General features: G+C 35.0%; 1 long non-coding RNA gene across 3 annotated transcripts; it reads left to right on the top strand.

The window, feature by feature from the left end:
* The first annotated feature begins 18,036 nt into the window (after positions 1 to 18,036).
* Positions 18,037 to 20,829, top strand: LOC113356292. 3 transcript variants are annotated; one of them, XR_003362919.1, is made up of 6 exons: positions 18,037 to 18,493; positions 18,652 to 18,959; positions 19,196 to 19,269; positions 19,362 to 19,779; positions 19,957 to 20,065; positions 20,523 to 20,829. It is a non-coding gene; the product is annotated as an uncharacterized LOC113356292 (long non-coding RNA). The 3 variants fall into 3 exon arrangements; XR_003362920.1 differs by having other exon boundaries at positions 18,649 to 18,959; positions 19,204 to 19,269; XR_003362918.1 differs by having other exon boundaries at positions 18,649 to 18,959.
* Positions 20,830 to 21,994: the final 1,165 nt, after the last annotated feature.

Below are 21,994 nucleotides of genomic sequence, written 5' to 3'. Positions count from 1 at the left end.
ATGTTAGATTTTAGGTTAAGAATAGATATCTCTTTCACCCACTTCATCTTTTTTTTCTTCTTTCTTCTTCGTCATAAACCACCATCTTCTTCTTCGCCACAGAACAGATACCACCACCACAAATCCTTAATAATCAAACATCAATACTTCCATCACCGAGTCCACTAGCAACCAAACCAAAAGAGAATTATTAATTACCAAATCCAGCTTCCTCTTCTTTTATTTCTTCAGTTCTCATTCTTCTTCTACAAGTTGTAATTTATCTAATGTTGGGTAATTTGGTTATAAATTGGGTTAGGGTTTTTACTTTTTAGTGTGTGTTAGTAATCAGAAGATGAATCTTGCTTTAAATTCGAAGTTGGCAGTGAATAAATAAAGAAATTGAGATATTAGGGTTTGATTGGAGAAGAAATTGAGTGGAAATTTGGAACTAGGGTTTGCATCAGAATTTGAAATTGAAGAAAGGGTTCTGGTTGATTGAAGTGATGAATTGATTCTGTGATGGGTATTAGGTTGATTCAAGAATTAGGGTTAATGTTTCTGGGAGTTGACTGATAATGGTGGAGTTGGTGCTGAAGTGAATCAAGAACAGGGAAATGAAAAATTGATTTGGGTTTAGAATGTTGAGTTGGGTACTTACCCAATTTGATTTTACATGGTTTGAATACTCTCTAATTTGTGTTAATGAAAAATCCTTATGATTTTTATTGCAGTTTTTTTGATGTTCTCTATTTTTACTTGTTTAATTTGTAATTTATACAATCAATTGCCTGTGAAGAGAGTTTCTGCACACAACCTGTTTGTGTTAATGCCTCAAACAGAATTGGGTGTTGTGTGATATTGGTATTACTCAATTTTTACTTTCAATGTCACTGACTTATGTTGTGCATCAAATATTGAAGGTAAAAACCCGGTACCAGTCTTGTACCAGACCGGTCTTTCAGGTACAGGTACAACTCCAGGTACCGGTCCTCAAAATGAGGTACCGGTGAACTCCAGGTACTGGGACCGAGTTCATAAGAAACCCGGACTGTACCGGCCCATGTGCAGCCTTAAGTTTAACCAAATGATGTTGACTCCAGTAATCTAATCAAGCGACTTATGAGTTTTGATACTAAAATATGACAACCACCCTTGACATACCAATGCTTAGCGGGATGAACTGAGCAATTCTCTAATAGATCCCCATATTTTCCGACTGCTAGTGTACAGAAGATAACAATAACGTGGGGCTGACGACGTTAAACCAAATGCTACATGGGAGGCAAGCCATTGGTTTTGTATTTCTGTCCCTTTTTTTTAGTCTTTATAGTTTGCATATCATATTTTGCATTCCTATCTTAAAAGTTTACAATGTCTTATATTTATAATGAAAATGTTAGAGCACTGCTCGGTCGAACTCGCAAGCGTTGCTATCTCGAGCTTATTTGTCAAGTTTAGTTGATCAAAACTATATACTTGATTTCTTGTCTACTTATAGCTATGTCTCGGATTAGGATAGAATGTATAGTTGAGCTTTAGGCTTCACGACGTTCACCAATTTAAGAAGATGATCTATTGAGGACCTTTGAGGAACTTCATCAACAAATGGTATGTGGAGACTAAAACTTATCTATCACTCAAGTCTATTCTATTTTATCTTCTAATGAGACTAAGTAGTATAGCTATATAAACTTTTACATTATGCACATTTGATATTTCGAGCCGAGTTTATCTCGCTTATCTATTTCTCGAAATACGTGTTGGAAGCTTTTTGCTTTAGCTATGTTCATCATATTCTTGACGAGTTTAGTTGGAAACAATTTATTTGTTGGAAAATAAATATTAAGCCAAAAGATGATCATGTGAAAATTACCTTGAACATCTTATATGATTTGTATGAGACAGTCATTTGATTGTAGCTCGGGAAGTTTCGTATTGATCATTTGATCACTTGAAAATTACTTGAAGCTAATGGTATGTGTAAGATTACCATTGTCGTCTTCTAAGGATGTTTCAATGATTGAAATAAGAGTTTAAACGATTACCCATGTATGGATACAACACGGTATGCATGCCTAGTATGCGAACTGTATTGTGATGATTCAGGTCCGGAACTCTTGTTTGCATAACTAGTATGGGAAAGGATTTACCTGAGAAGGTCCGAAACTCTTGTTTGCGTACCTAGTACGCGAACGAGTTTACCTAAGTTGGGTCTGAAACGGTTGTCCGCGAATGACTTGACTAGACCAAGATCCGGAGCTGCTGTTCGCATACCCAGTTTGCGAACATAGTGGTTAAGTTATAAAATCGGTAATATATGATTCTCATATGCATGAACTGAAACATTTATGATTTAAGGAATGCAAATTAACTTTGCAAACCGTGGCTTAATGTTCATGAATTGATTCTTGTATAAGTACTTTGTATAATCACGAATCAAACCGATTTTGTTTCAATTTGTTCATGAATATTTCTTTGAGATAGTGAACAATTTAACAACTCTATTAAAGCACAATTAGATTCATTTGATTATCCATCATGATTGATTGATCATCATATTTGATCTAGAAGTGTTAGATGAAAATGTCTAAGTCAAAAGTGTTCATATGGCTAACTTCGGTTAACTGTTATTGAGCCATCCCAATATACACGTTTAGGTACGGTTACCCATATCTAAATATAAGTATATTTCATTTATGTGTATGTAACAAGCTAAGACCATCTAACGATGGAGATTAATTGCTTAATTTCTAAGCAGACTTAGCTTGAATCTTAAATCGGGAGTTCATCAAACGGTGAATATTGAATGCTTTGTTACTAAGCTATCTTAGCTTTGATTGTAAGCAGCCATGATTTGAAAGACTATATAAGGGAGAACTCTAAAAACTGGAAAACCTAATCCCGACACTTCTCTGTGTCCTAGTTGCAAACTAGAGTCGATTCTCTTTTAACCCAGGTTTTCCAAAACCATTATTAAGTTAACGACTTGAAGACTTCATTTGGGATTCGTGAATCCAGATCCAACTATTTTCTCTGTAGTTGCGTATTTTGATCTTACTTTTTTTATCGTATTGAGTTTTATCTTCTCCAAGATTTACTCGAGATTTATCTCCGATAGGTAAGATATAAAAAGTAATTGTTAGAGCATTGCTCGGTCGAACTCGCATGCGTTGCTATCTCAAGCATGTTTGTCAATGTTAGTGATCAAAACTATAAGTCTTGATTTCTAGTTCATTATAGATAAGGTCTCGAACTAGGATAGAAAGTGTAGTTGAGCTCAAGAACTCCATGGAAATCATCATACAAGACGAAGGACTACTCAAGGAACCAGTGAATCTTCATCGACTAAAAGGTATGTGGAGACTTGAACTTATCTATCACTCAAAAGTATATTTATCTCCTATCTTGATACAAAAGTTGTTTTGCTATATAGACTTATATTATACACATTTGCTATTTCGAGCCGAGTTTATTTCGCCTATCTATTTCTCGAAATATGTGTTGGTAAGCTTTCGCTTTAGCCAAGTTCATCTTTACCTAGTGACGAAAATCATGAAAAGTTTCAATCACTTTGAAAATTACTTACTTTGAAGAAAAATAGTTTGTGAATAACAACTATAGAATATCAATGTCCTCTAAGAATGTTTCAATGATTGAATGAGAGTTTAGATTATATAACCATTGGAGGATATAAGCGTTGTTGTGGAAACTCATATATGTATAAGTACTTATTCCTTGAACCGAAGTTTGCGAACTTTGTTGATCAAGAGAACCAGAATGGTGGCGTGAGCCAAGTCAGCGAACTCAGTCTGCGAACTGGCGGAAGTTCTCGTCCCGAGAAATTCTGCTGGAGTTTGTGAACTCCTTCCGGGAACTTAAGTCCGCGAATCCAGTCCACGAACTTGAGTAGGTTATATCTAAAAATGATGTTTGTGAACTTATTCTTATATAAACTAAGGAATGCAAATTGCAAACCGTGGCTATATAGTTCATGAACCGATTCGAGTGAATCAAATCGTTTCTGCTTCAATTGTGTCTTGTGTAGTTACATAAGATTTCCTTGCAATTGAACAACTCTCTAACGAGTTCATTTGAGTCACTTGAACTAGCTATGGTGAAGAAGAATATGGTTTATATGAAAGTGATCATATGGCTAACCATTTGGTTGACTTTGTTGAACCAACAAATGTACAAGTTTGGGTACGGTTACACAAGTCTAGAAACGTGCATTTCATTTGTGTGTAACAAGCTAGTTTTCGATCTAACGGTTGAAAGATATTAGCTTGAATCTAATCAGGTTTTCATCTAACGGTGAATATTGAATGCTTTGTTACCAAGCTAACATTGATTGCCTACCCTGATTTGAAAGACTATATAAGGGAGAACTCTAACAAATGGGAAACCTAATCCCCACATCTTATGTGTGATACTAGTTGTGATAAGCTAGAGTCGATTCTCCTTTAACCTTTGGTTTCTTCTTCTAAACCAGGTTAACGACTTAAAGACTTCATTGGGATTGTGAAGCCAGACCGATACTACTTTCTTGTAGTTGTGCGATCTGATCTTGCTGTTTCTATCATACGAGTACAAATGTAATAATTGTCTTGAGATTGATATCTCCGATAGGCAAGATATAAAAGAAATCACAAACACTTCGTCTCATCGTTTGTGATTCCACAATATCTTTTTTCGCTGCGTCAATTACGATTATTGTGAGGTGATTGATAATACTAGGCTGTTCTTCGGGAATATAAGTCCGGTTTATCAATTGGTTCATGTTCACCTTGATTTGTCAAAAGACGGAACAAAACTTGTAAGTATATTCGTGGGAGACGGATTTATCTATTACCGTAGACTTTTGTGTGTGATACAGATTTGTTTATTAAAGTCTTCGACTTTGGGTTGTAGCAACTCTTAGTCGTGGGTGAGATCAGCTAAGGGAATCAAGTACGTAGCATCCTGCTGGGATCAGAGATGTAGGAGCATAACTGTACCTTGGATCAGTGTGAGATTGATTGGGGTTCAACTACAGTCCAGACCGAAGTTAATTTGGAGTAGGCTAGTGCCTGTAGCGGCTTAATACAGTGTGTGTTCAATCTGGACTAGGTCCCGGGGTTTTTCTGCATTTGGGGTTTCCTCATTAACAAAATTATGGTGTCTGTGTTATTTCTTTTTCGCATTATATTTTGTTATATAATTGAAATATCACAGGTTGTGCGTTGTTCAATTAATTAGAATATCCGACCTTTTGGTTGTTGATTTAAATTGATTGACACTTGGATATTGCTCTTTGGTACCATCCAAGTTATCTCTCTAGTATTTGATAAAGACTCACAGATTTCTATTTGCTTGAGTATATATCAAATCGAGAGATTGAGATATAAACTCTTTGATATACTTTTATCTAGATTCAGTCTGACTGTCTAGTTGATTCTCTAGAAAGTATATTGGAGTTTGTCCATACAGATTTCTAAGCGAAATATTGGGTGTGGTCGTTGTACCCTCGCTTTTTCAATTGGTATCAGAGCAGGCAAACACGTTTAAAAGACCTTACAAGTATGTGTTTGTGGCAATCTGAGTCTGAGGACAGAATCTCTGACATATTGACATACCAAGATGTCCTCTAAAGCTTTTAACTATGCCAAATGTCTTGGGAATACCTCAAAGGATTACTCCTTAGCTGATTCTTCCGAATCCCGAGGTAAGAAAATTGTTCCATCTTGTGTCAAAAATTCTCTCTCTGATGAGACATTAGGCACTATGTCCAAAGCTGAAATGGATCTCACCATAATTTCAAAAAATTCTACTGAGTTCATTGATTTTCAGGATCATGATCAGCTTATTGATGAATTTGAAAAGTCTCTTGATTGAGAACATGAACTCTATAGCATTATTTAGTCCTTCTCCAAGAATATTGAAAAACTACTCTACAACGTGAAAATATTAGTGTTCTTGAGGATATAGTTAAGGAAGACTCAATTAGAGAGAAACGTTTGATCAAGACGCATTCATCAGAGCTTAACAGGCTTCGTGTCGAAAAATAGAAACTAGAAGCATACCTTACTCTATCCCATGAATAGTGCATATCCTTAGAAAAGGAAAACTCTGTCTTACGGAGAAATTCCTCTGTACAAACTAATTCTCATGGATTGTAGTACATGAAGGATCTTCTGGAAAAAGGTTGTGTCAAGAAAAGTTTACAATCTTCTCATATGGCTATGAAGTTAAAATAGGTGTCATTTATTGCTTCTCCTCCACGAACCTATACTTTATGTGGGAAAAAGAATCACTATGCTATCCATTGTTTTGCCAGAAGGAAACAAATTTCTAAACTTTATAATTTGCTTCTCTCCACTGCCAATGGAACAAATAGTCAGTCGACCACTGCAGTAAATCGCATACCCACAGAAATCCAGAAATCTTATAAATATGATCTCTTTCCTAGAAGTCATCACAAGGTTCAAGTGCTGTCTAGTGGCATAAATTCTTGTGTTGCTGATAAAAGCATTCCCTGTGCTTATAAGACTGTTTCTGGTAAATCTAAGTCTAGAAAATGGATCCCTATCTATTCTGATCCTCTTGAACCAATTGAAAGAGGTCATAGGCTTAGTCCTCAGAGAAATCCTCCTGACAGATATGATAAACACACCGTGTCTTACTCTTCTGGGATGAATGGAAACCGAAGAAAGGCGAAGAACACGAAGATCAAACTGTCAGACGATATATACAACTCCTTTCTCGATGATCACAGTGGGATTAATTTCCAGTCTATCACCTGATTCCAGGTATTCTTTTCCTTATTTCTAACTTGAGAGGTGCAAGGAAATTTATTGAGAAATGCTCAAGTATGTTTTATATTATTTCAGTTTTGTTTTTGTGCGAGTTTTTATGCTAACAGTCCACAAACGTCCGCGTCCTCCTCTTGAGAGTTCTTAGGGTTTCCAAAAACAAGAGTTTCCTTCTCCTGTTTACATACACATATATATTACTCTATATTGTGTCTTTCCATCCCTAACAAAAAATTATATGGAGAACTCTACAAGATCTCAAGAGGTTGTACATCTTGATATGGAGGAAGACGCTCAAGGACGTAAGTATTAGATAATTGCTTGGTTGAACCCACTAGCGTTGGTCAAGCTAGTTGTCAAATTTAGTTGCCAAAACGCATTCTTGATTTAGTATACTAAAGATAGTTTCAGACTAGATTAGGTCTAAGAAGAGCTATTCTTGAAGGATGAAGACTGAAGATTACAAGAAGACATCAACAAGGACTTCATCAACAAAGGTATGTGGTGATTGATTTCATTTGGATTCTTGTTAAATTATACCTTTCTAATCTATCGAAATAAATGCTCACTCTATGGAACAATTCCTATGACGGTTAATATACATTTATGTATATATACTTGAGGTTATTTGAGCCACGACTTTTGTGAAAATAACCATTATCCTTGGAAAGATTCTCATGTTACAATGAATGAGCTTACGAATTCAACGAGCCAAGAATCACTCAATTCCGAGTTATAACGATGAAGTTATGAGTGATTTATTAAAGTAACAATTATAAGTGTTGTTGTAATTGTTACAGTTCGTTAGTAGGAAACAATCCATGGACTGCTTGTAACGGTTCACGGACTTTGGCCCAATTACGTGACTAAAAGGCATTTTTGGTCAAGTTGGTGATGTTTCCTTATCTAGGCAAGTTAGCTATTACTACAAACATCTTTGATTACCATATTAAAGTGTTTGTGATTCCTTCCTAATTTAATTTGTGATTTATTCAGATAAATACAATTTTGATAAATTAATTATTTCTTTAATTATTTTGGCAAGAGTTGTAACTTAGGAAAGACTCCCAAAATTAGGAGAGTCTTGAAAAAGGAAAATAGCTTTGCTTAGTTTTCAAGCTATGTTTCACTATAAATATAGATTTCGTGAATGCTACACGTTTTTATCCCCATTGGAAAATTGGTGTAAGCTTCATAGGTTGTTTTCCATGTCTTCTGTTCTTCGTGAACAAGAGTGAGATAAATGTCTTTGTATTGGGGATCACAAAGCCGAGTTGGATTAATCTTCGTGATTGATTATACAACTTGTAATCTAGGTTTTTCACCTCTTGTCTATTCTAAGGTTTTCTCTTCTGATATAAAACCATTCAAGAGTTGTTGATCATACCCTAGGTTTTGATAGATTTCAGTTTCCGATCGTAGACCAACAATTGTTAGTCGAAATCGGAAGCTAGAAAGAAAACTTCGATTAAGGCATCTCGTAAATATCCTTAAGAAGTTTTAAACAAGATATCTCTAGATTTATTCTAGTTGTTCTTGTGGTAGAATAATTAGGTTTCTCTTCCATTATTGAAGAGTATAATAATCCCTAATCTACACGTTTGTTTTGATATTACTTTTACCTAGTAGTAATTGTTTTTATCAAAATAAACACAAGATTTCCAAAACATTGATTCACATCTAAAGGGAAATCAAACCGGTGTTTTGTGCAAACAAAATATCGAATCGTCTCAATCGTGTTGTTGTATCTTCTAAAGAGAGCCTTGGGTTCTGCTAGAAGATTTACGAGAAGAATTCCTAAAGAAAAACGGTATTTTGCTAGGAGTTCTATTTGTGCTGAAGAAGGTATTACATCTAGTCCGAATAGGGAGTAGGAATTTGGTGTAACAACTTATAATCAGTGTATGTTTATTCTAGACTAGGTCTCGGGGTTTTTCTGCATTTGCGGTTTCCTCGTTAACAAAATTTTTGGTGTCTGTGTTATTTCTTTTTCACATTATATTGTTTATATTTATAATTTAAGTATCACAGGTTGTGTGTAAGTTCAATCAATTGGGAATCCAACCCTTGGTTGTTGATTAAATTGATTCACACTTGGATATTGTTTTTTGATGCCGTCCAAGTTATTTTTTATATTCAATCGGTCGTAAATTCCTATTTGTTTGATTGCGGATTGAATTGAGAAATTGAGATATAACTCTTTGATGTACTTTTCTTAAGATTGAGTCTGACTGTCTAGTTGATTCTCTTGAAAGTATATTGGAGTTAGTCCATACAGATTTCCAAACGAATTTTTGGGTGTGGTTGTCAGACCCCCGCTTTTTTAATTGGTATCAGAGCTGGCGAACATGCTAAGACCTCATAAGTCTGTGTTTTTAGCAATCTGATTCTATGGACAGAGGTGTTATCTCTATAAACATACCACTAGCCTTCGATGGCACGAACTACTTATGGTGGAAAATTGTTATGCGATCTGTTTTTCAAGCACGTGATTTTCAATCATGGGTATATGTAGTTAATGGATATGATGCTCCCGTTGTGGCAGTTGGAGATGTAAACGTTCCCAAGAACATTGGTGAATACAGTCCTGCCGAGATACTTGCTGCAAAGCAAAATTCCGACAGTTTGAATGTCATTACCCCAGATCTTCAGCACCACGTGACTACGTATAATAAGTCTAAAGATGCTTGGGATATCTTAGAAATCGTATTCGAAGGGAATGCCGCAGAGAAAGAAGCAAGGCTTCAAAATCTAGCTTCTGACTGGGAAAACCTTCGCATGTCTGATGATGAAACCTTTGATGAGTTTAACCAAAGACTTTCTCAAATAGTTAACTCCTCATTTGCGTTAGGAAGAACTATTTCAGAGAAAGATATTGTGTGCAAAATTCTCAGGTCACTACCATCAAGATACGAGTCTAAGAAACATGCCATTGAAGAAGTAAACGATCTTTCTACAATCTCCAGAAATACTCTTGTTGGAAAGTTAAAGATCTTTGATAATGAACGCGCATCTAGAAAAGAGGTGATTTCTCTTAAAGCTGCAAACAATTCTGAATCCTCTAAGGATAAATCTGGTTCGCCAGATACTAAGGATGTTCCACGGAAATTTAGAAAATTCTTGAGAGATAGAAAAAAGAGTTTTTCTAAAGTTACAACATCTCATAATGATGATGTACAATGCTATAACTGTCGTGGTTTCGGGCACTTGTCTTCACTATGTCCTAGATGGAGCCGTAGACAATCGGCATATGCAGCAGCTTTGCCTACACTTGATGATGGTCCTGAATATTATAATCCCCAAGAGCTCGCAGGCGAGGTTGCATTAGCTTATGGAAAAATTCTTTCGGATACTGATTCTGATTCTGACGAAGAAGTGTTCCATGTGGATCCAGTCGCTAATAATCTTCTTAAGGAATGTCATAAAAAACTCTCGGAAGCTGAAGGCACCATTTCAAGTGAGAGAGTTAAATATGACAGACTTCGTAGTTGGAACAAAGACTTGAAAGACCAACTTGATTCTAGTGGTGCAAGAGATTATCTCAACGAAATACGAAAGCTTAAAGAAGAAATTGCCGAAGGTCGAGATCATGAAATTACTCTTCAAGCAAAGCTAGATAACTTGGAGAACATTGAGATGAACTTGTTATTTGATTCGGAATGAGAATATCTCAAAGTTCAATGTGAATCATCCAAGAATGATCTAGTTATTGCACTTGAAAAGGTCAAAAGGTTGGAAGAAGGAAACTCGAGCTTAAAAGAGAGTTTGTCTAGAAATAGCAGCTCAGATAAATTAACCTCGATATTGGGAGCATGTATAATTCATCGTGATACACGAGGATTGGGATATGAAGGAATATACGCTCCTAGTATTTGCGAAGAGGTAAAATTTGTCAAAGCTAAAGATTCTTCTAAATCAAAACCTTCCACGGTTGACAAAAGTGAAGTATCTCTACCAGCTGTCGATGACGAAAAGAGGAAATTCTGTCAAGCTCCAAAGCAAGCACATATGCATTCAGGTAATACTAAACATAACTTTTTCCATTATACTAAACATTGTTTTTATTGTGGAAAGCCAAGTCATTTGCAGAGGAATTGCAGATATCTTAAACGAGATAAATCCATATCTGATATTGTTAAGATGACAAGATCTGATGTTCCAAACTGGAGAAAAAATGAGTCTCATAATATCAGTTCTTCTAGTATTTCCTTCAAGAAATTTCATAATTATATTGGGGAGAAAAAGAAATATGTTGCTCCAAAAGCTACTCAGAAATGGGTACCAAAGAAGATCAATAAAGCAACGACTACTATTAAGAAGGATCTCCCAGACAAGAGTTCGACAAGGGATATCATCATAAAAGGGTATGAAACAGTTATTGAAAGTTTCAAGAAAGTTGTTAAAATCCTAGAATCCATGCATGATTTTGTTTCAAATACCTGTGGCGAGCAAGATTTTGTTCACCTCAACACAACCTGATTGTGTTAAAAGTGCATCCTCACCAAGAATCCCTAGTAAATGCGGTGAGGATTGCAAAAGAATTGGGGCGCACATATTGTGATTGGTAATTTTTGAATATGTGGAACAATTTATTGTTTCGAGCTGAGTCTAACTCGCTTACATATCTCTCGAAATATGTGTTGGTAAGCTTTCGCTTTAGCCAAATTCATCTTTACCTAGTGACGAATGTCATGTTATGTTTCAATCACTTTGGAATTGCTCTGACGAAAAATGGTCTGTGAATAACGAATATATAACGTTCTCTGAGAATGTTTCAATTATTGAAATGAGAGTTTAGATTACATAACCATTGGTAGGATATAAGCATCGTTGTGGAAATACATATATGTATAAGTCCTTATTCCTTGAACCAAAGTTTGCGAACTTTGTTGATCAAGAGAAACGGAATGTGGCATGAGCCAAGTCCGCCAACTGTCGGAAGTTCTCGACCCGAGAATTTCTGCTGGAGTTTGCGAACTCCTTCCGTGAGCTTAAGTCCGCGAACCCATTCCGCGAACTTGAGTAGGTTATATCTAAAATCCGTTGTTCTTGAACTCATGTTTATATAAACTAAGGAATGCTTTTGCAAATCGTGGCTATAAAGTTCATGAACCGATTCGAGTAAATCAAACCGTTTTTGCTTCGATTGTGTCTTGTGTATTTACATAAGATCTAAGCAATTGAACAACTCTCTAACTAGTTAATTTGAGTCATTTGGACTAGTTATGGTGAAGAAGAATATGGTTGAATACCACGCGTATGATTCTTAATTACCTAACTTGATGTGTGATTGAAATTCTTATGTATAACTGGTTAGAAGAAATAATAAGTGCCATTGGATGTTGGTTTTTATTGTCAAAGAATCTTTTTCATACTCTTATGGTAACCATTCTTGGTGTAAATCCTTGTGGAAAAGGTTATTCTTCATTCTAAGCATATCAATTCTTGTTTATACAAGTGTGTATGATCACAATACATGATCTTCATGATTATATATTGTGTATTGTTACCATGAGATAGTTCTATTGTTTCTAGTAACACGATCTCATGAGAGACTTTCAATGATTGGTTCTTAACTCGTATCTCCTTGTAGGGTTTCTAAAATCCAATAAATCCTTATCTCTGGATAAGATCACTCTTGTTGTTCTTTCGGGAATGACATCTTATGAGGGAGAGTTCTTAAATGAACTTGTGATTAATTACTATATCTTTGAGGGGAGAAGCGGTTGTGGAACATGTAGGGGTTAACTTGTATCTTAATAAACTCCTTGATGAAGTCACTGAGTTTCGACTATGTGATATCATCTAAAGTAAAGTTGATATGTTTTACTTTGGTCAAGAAGTTCCTCTATGAAAATTTCATTAGGATCCCACCAATTTTCATACCTTTGCCAACTTATATTGACAAAAAGGGGTAGAATTATTCTAGTTCACACTACATATACATATGGTTTACGGATCATTATGCAAGGGGGAGTGGTTTTCATTGTGAGATGAAGTATTGACTAAGGGGGAGTGGTACATACCACCGTAGTATTATTTTCAAAGTTGTGATACAATTGAACTTTGATGTTGTGTAATAATACTATGATGGATCTTCAACAAGTACAGGATGAACACACGTATAGTTGAAGAACCAAGGAAATCAAGCATGTTGGGTTTTGGAGCTGTAATACTTTTATTTGTTTAAATCCATATGTAAAATGGTTTTGTCACTAAAATTGACAAATGGGGAGATTGTTAGAGCATTGATTGGTTGAACCCACTAGCGTCGGTCAATCTAGTTGTCAAATTTTTAGTTGCCAAAACACATTCTTGATTTAGTATACTAAAGATAGTTTCAGACTAGATTAGGTCTAAGAAGAGCTATTCTTGAAGGATGAAGACTGAAGATTACAAGAAGACGTCAACAAGGGACTTCATCAACAAAGGTATGTGGTGATTGATTTCATTTATATTCTTGTTAAATTCTACCTTTCTAATCTATCGACACAAATGCTCACTCTATGGAACAATTCCTACGACGGTTAATATACATTTATGTATATATACTTGAGGTTATTTGAGCCACGACTTTTGTGAAAATAACCTTTATCCTTGGAAAGGTTCTCATGTTATAGTGAATGAACTTATGAATTCAACGAGCCAAGAATCAATCAATTCCGAGTTATAACGATGAAGTTATGAGTGATTTATTAAAGTAACAATTATAAGTGTTGCTGTAATTGTTACAGTTCGTTAGTAGGAAACAATCCATGGGCTGCTTGTAACGGTTCACGGACTTGGGCCCAATTACGTGACTAAAAGGCATTTTTGGTAAAGTTGGTGATGTTTCCTTATCTAGGCAAGTTAGCTATTACTCCAAACATATTTTATTACCATATTAAAGTGTTTGTGATTCCTTCCTAATTTAATTTGTGATTTATTCACATAAATACAATTTTGCTAAATTAATTATTTATTTAATTATTTTGGCAAGAGTTATAACTTAGGAAAGACTCCCAAAATTAGGAGAGTCTTGAAAAAGGAAAATAACTTTGCTTAGTTTTCAAGCTATGTTTCACTATAAATATAGAGTTCGTGAATGCTACACGTTTTTATCCCCTTTGGAAAATTGGTATAAGCTTTATAGGTTGTTTTCCATGTCTTCTGTTCTTCGTGAACAAGAGTGAGATAAAAGTCATTGTATTGGGGATCACAAAGCCGAGTTGGATTAATCTTCGTGATTGATTATACAACTTGTAATCTGGGTTTTTCACCTCTTGTCTATTCTAAGGTTTTCTCTTCTAATATAAAACCAATCAAGAGTTGTTGATCATAAACCCTAGGTTTTGATAGATTTCAATTTCCGATCGTATACCAACAATTGTTAATCAAAATCGGAAGCTAGAAAGAAAAATTCGATTAAGGCATCTCGTAAAAATCCTTAAGAAGTTTTAAACAAGATATCTCTAGATTTATTCTAATTGTTTTTGTGGTAGAATAATTAGGTTTCTCTTCCATTATTGAAGAGTATAATAATCCATAATCTACATGTTTGTTTTGATATTACTTTTACCTAGTAATTATTTTTATCAAAATAAACACAAGATTTCCAAAACCTTGATTCACATCTAAAGGGAAATCAAACTGGTGTTTTGTGCAAACAAAATATCGAATTGTATCAATCGTGTTGTTGTATCTTCTAAAGAGAGCCTTGGGTTCTGCTAGAAGATTTACGAGAAGAATTCCTAAAGACAAACAATATTGTGCTAGGAGTTCTATTTGTGCTGAAGAAGGTATTACATCTAGTCCGAATATGTAGTAGGAATTTGGTGTAACAACTTATAATCAATGTATGTTTATTCTGAACTAGGTCCCACGGTTTTTTTGCATTTGCGGTTTCCTCGTTAACAAAATTTCTGGTGTCTGTGTTATTTCTTTTCCGCATTATATTGTTTATCTTTATAATTGAAATATCACAGGTTGTGAGTAAGTTCAATAAATTGGGAATCCAACCCTTAGTTGTTGATTAAATTTATTGACACTTGGATATTATTTTTTGATACCGTCCAAGTTATTTCTTATATTCAATCGGGCTCGCAAATTCCTATTTGTTTGATTGCGGATTGAATTGAGAAATTGAGATATAACTCTTTGATGTACTTTTCTTAAGATTGAGTCTGACTGTCTAGTTGATTCTCTTGAAAGTATATTGGAGTTAGTCCATACAGATTGCCAAACGAATTATTGAGTGTGGTTGTTAGACCCCGCTTTTTCAGTAAGTCAATTCAAGAGCTGGTTCTAAAGAAGATGCTTGAAAGAAAGGATCCAAACTCCTGCATTGATGATTCCGTCAAGGATTTATCTCGTTTTCAGAACGATTCAAAGGTCGAGTTTGCTAATATTCAATTGCAAATAAACCAACTCCTAGATGGTCAGGACAGAATCCTTGCTAATCAGAATATACTGATACAGAATCAAAAAAAGCTTATCATGGACTGCGCCAAGGCTAGACAGCTTGCTCGGGTTGTTGATCGCAAAGTTAGTGTTCTAACTCATGAACATGGTGTGTCTACAATCAAGAGAATAAAGGAAATCAGTGATACCTTCTTTGATGGATTCATTGAAAGATATGAGGTTCTCAATGAAATCTGATTATTCCTTTAGTTTTCCTAGTAAATCTTCTATTTTCTTGTTTTTGTTAGAAGAATAACTAGAGTTTGGAATAGCCATTATTGTGATTACACATAACTATGTCCAACGTTTTCATCTTCATGTTTTTAGATTCATTGGTTTGAATTCTAAATTTGTTTGGAAGATGATTTTTGCAGTATTAATCTTTATGGTTTTATATATTGCAATATTTTTATGGGATTTGTGTGTTTGCATCCGTGAACTATGATTGTCCCATATCTTGTCAAAAGTAAAGTCTTTCGTATGTCGATATGCATGTACTGATAAAAGAATGAATAAACTTTTGACAAATACAAAAGTTAAGCCTATTATGTCAATTATTGATGGAAGATAGTCTAAAATCTTTTGTTTGCAAGGATTATGTCTATTGTATATCGTTATGCGAATAGTGATGGAAAATAGAATGAATCCTTGTGTATTCCGCAGTATTGATCTTCCCTGATCCATATTTTATGTATTACTGTGAGGCTCCGTAAAGTGTCTTATGTTGAGCACTAAACGACCAAGTTGATTTGATTAGCTTAGTTGTTATTCCGCGAGATACTTTATGTCGAGCATATTCAACTAAATTAATCATCTTGTTTGGTTATTTAGTTGTTGCTCTGTAAGTTTTCTTATGATGAGCATGACCAATTAAATTGATTACTTTTGTGATTAGTGTGGTTGTGTATTTCGATTAGATTAATTATGGGTTCTCTTGTGATTAATCTAATTGTATATTTGAGTCTCCATAAGTTCACTTATGTTGAGCATTTTCGATTGAATTAATCATGGGTTCTCTTGTGGTTAATTTAATTGAGTATTTTGGATTCAAATTCATACTTGTATGTGATTTGTTATGTCCAAAGAAATCCTTCTTTTCTTTCGAAATTAAGGTCGCTTTTGTTGTTCCTTTGGGAATGACATTTTCTGGGGGAGAGTTATTAATTGAACTTGTGCTTAATTGCCAAATCTTTGTGGGGAGTGCGACTGTGGAATATTACAGGGGTTATCTTGTATCTTTATAAACTCCTTGATGAATGCATTTAGCCTCGGCTATATGATTGCATCTAAATAAGATGATGTGTGTTTCTTTCTTTTGGTCATGAAATGTCTCTTTCGGAAATTTCATTAGGATCCCGTTCTTGTACCTTTGCCAATTTTATTGACAAAAGGGGGGAGAATTAATATGTAGTTCACACTACAAATACATATGGTTTTCTGATCATTATGTAAGGGGGAGTGGTTTCCATGTGAGATGGAGTATTGACTAAGGGGGAGTAATACATATCACCATAGTATTGTTGTTGAAGTTGTGATACAATTGAACTTTGACGTTGTGTAATGATACTATGACACTATATAACAATGATTGAGAACTCTTGTTTTCTCGTTTTTATAGCTACGGATTTTCAACAACGATGATGCTGAACTAACAACCTTTGGGATCATTGGAGTACTTGGAAGTGACGAAGATTTCGAGTAATGTCGAAGATTTGACATGTGGAATAGGAGCTACAAAAGTTAATTTATTTATTCCATATGTATTAATAGTTTTGTCACTAAAATTGACAAAGGGGGAGATTGTTAGAGCATTGCTCAGTCGAACTCGCATGCGTTGCTATCTCAAGCATGTTTGTCAATGTTAGTGATCAAAACTATAAGTCTTGATTTCTAGTCTATTATATCTAAGGTCTCGAACTAGGATAAAAAGTGTAGTTGAGCTCAAAAACTCCATGGCAATCATCATACAAGACGAAGGAGTACTCAAGGAACCAGTGGATCTTCATCGACTAAAAGGTATGTGGAGACTTGAACTTATCTATCACTCAAAAGTCTATTTATCTCCTATCTTGAGACAAAAGTCGTTTTGCTAGATAGACTTAGATTATACACATTTGCTATTTCGAGCCGAGTTTATCTCGCCTATTTATTTCTCGAAATATGTGTTGGTAAGCTTTCGTTTTAGCCAAGTTCATCTTTAGCTAGTGATGAAAGTCATGACAAGTTTCAATCACTTTGAAAATTGCTTACTTTGACGAAAAATAGTTTGTGAATAACAACTACAGAATATCAACGTCCTCTAAGAATGTTTCAATGATTGAAATGAGAATTTAGATTATATAACCATTGGAGGATATAAGCATTGTTGTGGAAACACATATATGTACAAGTCCTTATTCCTTGAACCGAAGTTTGCGAACTTTGTTGATTAAGAGAACCAGAATGGTGGTGTGAGCCAAGTCCGCGAACTGGCGGAAGTTCTCGTCCCAAGAAATTCTGGTGGAGTTTGTGAACTCCGTCCGGAAACTTAAATCCGCGAACCCAGTCCGCGAACTTGAGTAGGTTATATCTAAAAACGATATTTGTGAACTTATTCTTATATAAATTAAGGAACACTAGTCCAAAATCTGATTTTTAGGACACTTGAGGCGGGAGGAAAATGACAGATCACATACGTGGTTATGTATTTTACAGTTAAGATTTATCAAAACATTTACATATGCGAAATAACAGTGTGAATCTGTCAAATTTTTCGGTTATGCTTAGCCCCCACTCCCTTAAAGTTCCACCCATATCAGATAACAACATAAACCCTTGAAATCACATTGATCGTACGACCTCTAATTAGATCCAGAACTACTTGAAACTGAATACACACGGAGATGATAAGGTCTCCCGTATTCTCCTCCTTCGTATTTCATTAAAATGAAACTATCTCCTTTAACTTCCCCACTTGATTCTTCTGATTTTCTTTTTCTTAGATTTAGATGTTTAACTCCATCAATTTCATCACAGAAATCACACTTCAATTTTGCAAAACCCCTGATTTTTAAAGAAACTGGAATACAGAAATATTTTCTTTTTTTAACAGTAAAATCTCTCTTTACATTTCCATCTTCTACTACCTTGAATTAAGAGATACATAGATTTAGCTTGCAATGGTGAAAGCGGTGGCGGATTGATGGCAAAGACGATTGTAGAGAAGAATCATCACCAAAAAGGTGAAGAAACCCAGGGTGGAGGAGAGCTACAGACGCCAAATCGTAGAGATTCTTGGGATTTTGGTATAATTGTTTTTGATTATTCATTATGCTCGACTCAATAATCCTTCAGCAATTAAATTTTTTCTTGAGATTAAAAGTCATTCTGGTAATTGTTGAAAAAAGGGTTAGTTTTTTTATTGCAATTATACTCAATAGATGTTTTTGTTTAATTTCAGCAGATCTTCTTGGTAGAACAACCAATGGCATCATCATCACCGTTGGGTCATTCAGTAATACCAATTGTGAATAAACTACAAGCTATATTTGCACGATTAGGAAGTTCATCAACGATTGAATTACCATTGTTGTGGTTGGTAGAGATTTTCTACCCAGAGGTTCTGATTTTTGTACAAGAAGACCATTTGTTTTATAATTGTTGCAGACTAAACATAAATCTGATGATGGAGATGATGAAGAGTATGGAGAGTTCTTGCACTTGCCTAAGAAGAAATTCTTTGATTTCTCTGATATTCGCAGAGAGATTCAGGTGACAGATTTTATTTTTCTTTGTTCTTTTAGTGATTTCATGTCAAATAGTATGTATCGGAAATAACCAACTAGGGGTTTTGTTGTTGGAGAAACTCAAATTTCATTGTTAACCTAGTATGTTCACAAGTATCTATTATGAATAATCATAAAGAGGGACTCGAAAAGAAACCAATCTTCTGAACCATAGTTTCAGCTGTGTTTCTAACTTATTATACATGGGGCTTAATTTGTTAGAAATGCAGAGACTTTAGAGAAGAAATAAAAAACTCCATGATTTCGAGCTACAAGTGAGCAATGTAGCTAACCAGGTAATGAGTATTGTGCTAGTATTACTTACTGTGGATTTTTTTGTTTTTTTAGGGGGGTTATTCATATGGTAAAATCTTCTTTGTTGGTGCAGGCCGAAGGACTAATGAAAGCTCGGCGAGATATGGAAGAAATAATGTGATAACTGGGTACCGCACTCATAAGAGTTACTAACGATGCGAAGATTGTTGTTGTCTGAGAAAATGAAATAATCAAGGTAATATCAGTTGTTGACAGTACTGGGCTATAGGCACACGAACTAGATGCATTTGTTATCTGCATTTTTTATATACTGAAATCGCACAGTTACAAGCAAAAGGTGTCATGAACATTTCGTCTGTGGGTTTACTGTTGCTAATAATGATAAGCACACTAACTAGGTGTATTACTACTTCCTTTCTTGTGTCTTATTGGTTTACGGGAACAACCTCAACAATCTCTCTATTCCCAGAAGTGCAATATCCAAAAATCTAGTTACAAGCCCGCTTCTCTGATTTTGGTGCGTGTTCAAGGTAACAAATCTTCATAAGCCAGACGTTAAGTTTGTCAAGAAACCAAGTCTTATTGGTGGTTGAGAAATCTCCTTGGCCATGCCTTCAAAAAGATATTTTTTTTTTCTGATCTTGTCTTTTCATTTATCTAACGTGTTTGTTTGTTTTTGTTGTTTTTTGCTTTTTTTTTGTGCATAGTGGTAGCTGACTTTAATATGTTGGCAGTGACGAAGAGTTTCAAATTTTCATCCTCCTGAATATTTTTTCTTGTGCGGAAGGAATACAAGAGTGCATCAGCGTCAGAGACGTAAGTCTATGAAGCATAATCCACTTATCATATTTGCATTATACTGAATGGTTACGTTGTATGAAAATGAAATGAATTCTTACCCATGGAGTTGGATGTAGATGTCCTTTGGTTCTTAACAAGGATGTCTGTGAATCATGTGTGGTTTCTAGAAATTGTATCATGCTCATGAATTGCATCATCCTGATACTATAATAAAGCCTTTATTGATTGGTACTCTGATAAGTTATTCTAGTCCCATCTTAAGTCATAAATGTATTGTATGTAATCTTAATACTTCTCTTTTTGTGTGAATTTTGTGCTTCTGACTCAGAGTCTCAACCTTTTTTGGTTTCTGTTGGTTGTATGCCTTGATAATTGTCTGTTGTTTTATGCATGTTTAGATATATCCACCAGATTCTCTTCCAGAGGGTACATTACCCCATGTTTCTTGACCTATGTATGCTAATCTATGCAGTGGCTTACAACAATGGATCTTGGCATTTTGGAAGGCTGACATCCTTTGCTGGAAGACGTACATGTTATGATCAATCCTTAAAAAGGTTATATCTTATTGAAGGTATATCATATGATGAACAGAAGGATCTCTGGCACCTGGAAGTTAAATATATTTTGATTTTTTTCTTCTTGGTTGTTATTTTGAACAAGAAGTAGCTTATGTAGTTGAATTTGAGATACTTGGTTTCTCAAAGTTATAATTTTTCTATTGAAGCATCGTGTGTTACTGAATTTAAGTTAACTTAAATAAAATGGTTCAAATTTGTTTATAAAATTCCATATGCTGGCTTGTTTGTCTCAAGTATTAATATTCTGAAAGTGCTACTAATAAGAAAAAAAACACACTTAGCTGAATCATAGTGAAGCTGACTCAGCTGAATCACATCATGCTGAATCCAGCTGAATCTTAAAACCTATATTTCGACAAAGAGAGCCTGTTGTTATTTGTCTTATAAGACTGTTTTTGACAGTTTCTGCCCGTCCTAAATTCCACGTTTTGGACTAGTGAATGCAAATTGCAAACCGTCGCTATATAGTTCATGAACCGATTCGAGTGAATCAAATCGTTTTTGCTTCAATTGTGTCTTGTGTAGTTACATAAGATTTCCTTGCAATTGAACAACTCTCTAACGAGTTCATTTGAGTCACTTGAACTAGCTATGGTGAAGAAGAATATGGTTTATATGAAAGTGATCATATGGCTAACCATTTGGTTGACTTTGTTGAACCAACAAATGTACAAGTTTGGGTACGGTTACACAAGTCTAGAAACGTGCATTTCATTTGTGTGTAACAAGCTAGTTTTCGATCTAACGGTTGAAAGATATTAGCTTGAATCTAATCAGGTTTTCATCTAACGGTGAATATTGAATGCTTTGTTACCAAGCTAACATTGATTGCAAACCCTGATTTGAAAGACTATATAAGGGAGAACTCTAACAAATGGGAAACCTAATCCCCACATCTTATGTGTGATACTAGTTGTGATAAGCTAGAGTCGATTCTCCTTTAACCTTTGGTTTCTTCTTCTAAACCAGGTTAACGACTTAAAGACTTCATTGGGATTGTGAAGCCAGACCGATACTACTTTCTTGTAGTTGTGCGATCTGATCTTGCTGTTTCTATCATACGAGTACAAATGTAATAATTGTCTTGAGATTGATATCTCTGATAGGCAAGATATAAAAGAAATCACAAACACTTCGTCTCATCGTTTGTGATTCCGCAATATCTTTTTTCGCTGCGTCGATTAAGATTATTGTGAGGTGATTGATAATACTAGGCTGTTCTTCGGGAATATAAGTCCGGTTTATCATTTGGTTCCTGTTCACCTTGATTTATCAAAAGACGGAACAAAACTCATAGGTATATTAGTGGGAGATGGATTTAACTATTACCGTAGACTTTTCTGTGTATGATACAGATTTGTTT

Source organism: Papaver somniferum, chromosome 3, assembly GCF_003573695.1.
Source record: "Papaver somniferum cultivar HN1 chromosome 3, ASM357369v1, whole genome shotgun sequence".
NCBI classification, from domain to species: Eukaryota; Viridiplantae; Streptophyta; class Magnoliopsida; order Ranunculales; family Papaveraceae; genus Papaver; species Papaver somniferum.
The sequence above is the reverse complement of the archived record's forward strand: the minus strand, read 5'-3'. Positions and strand labels throughout refer to the sequence as shown.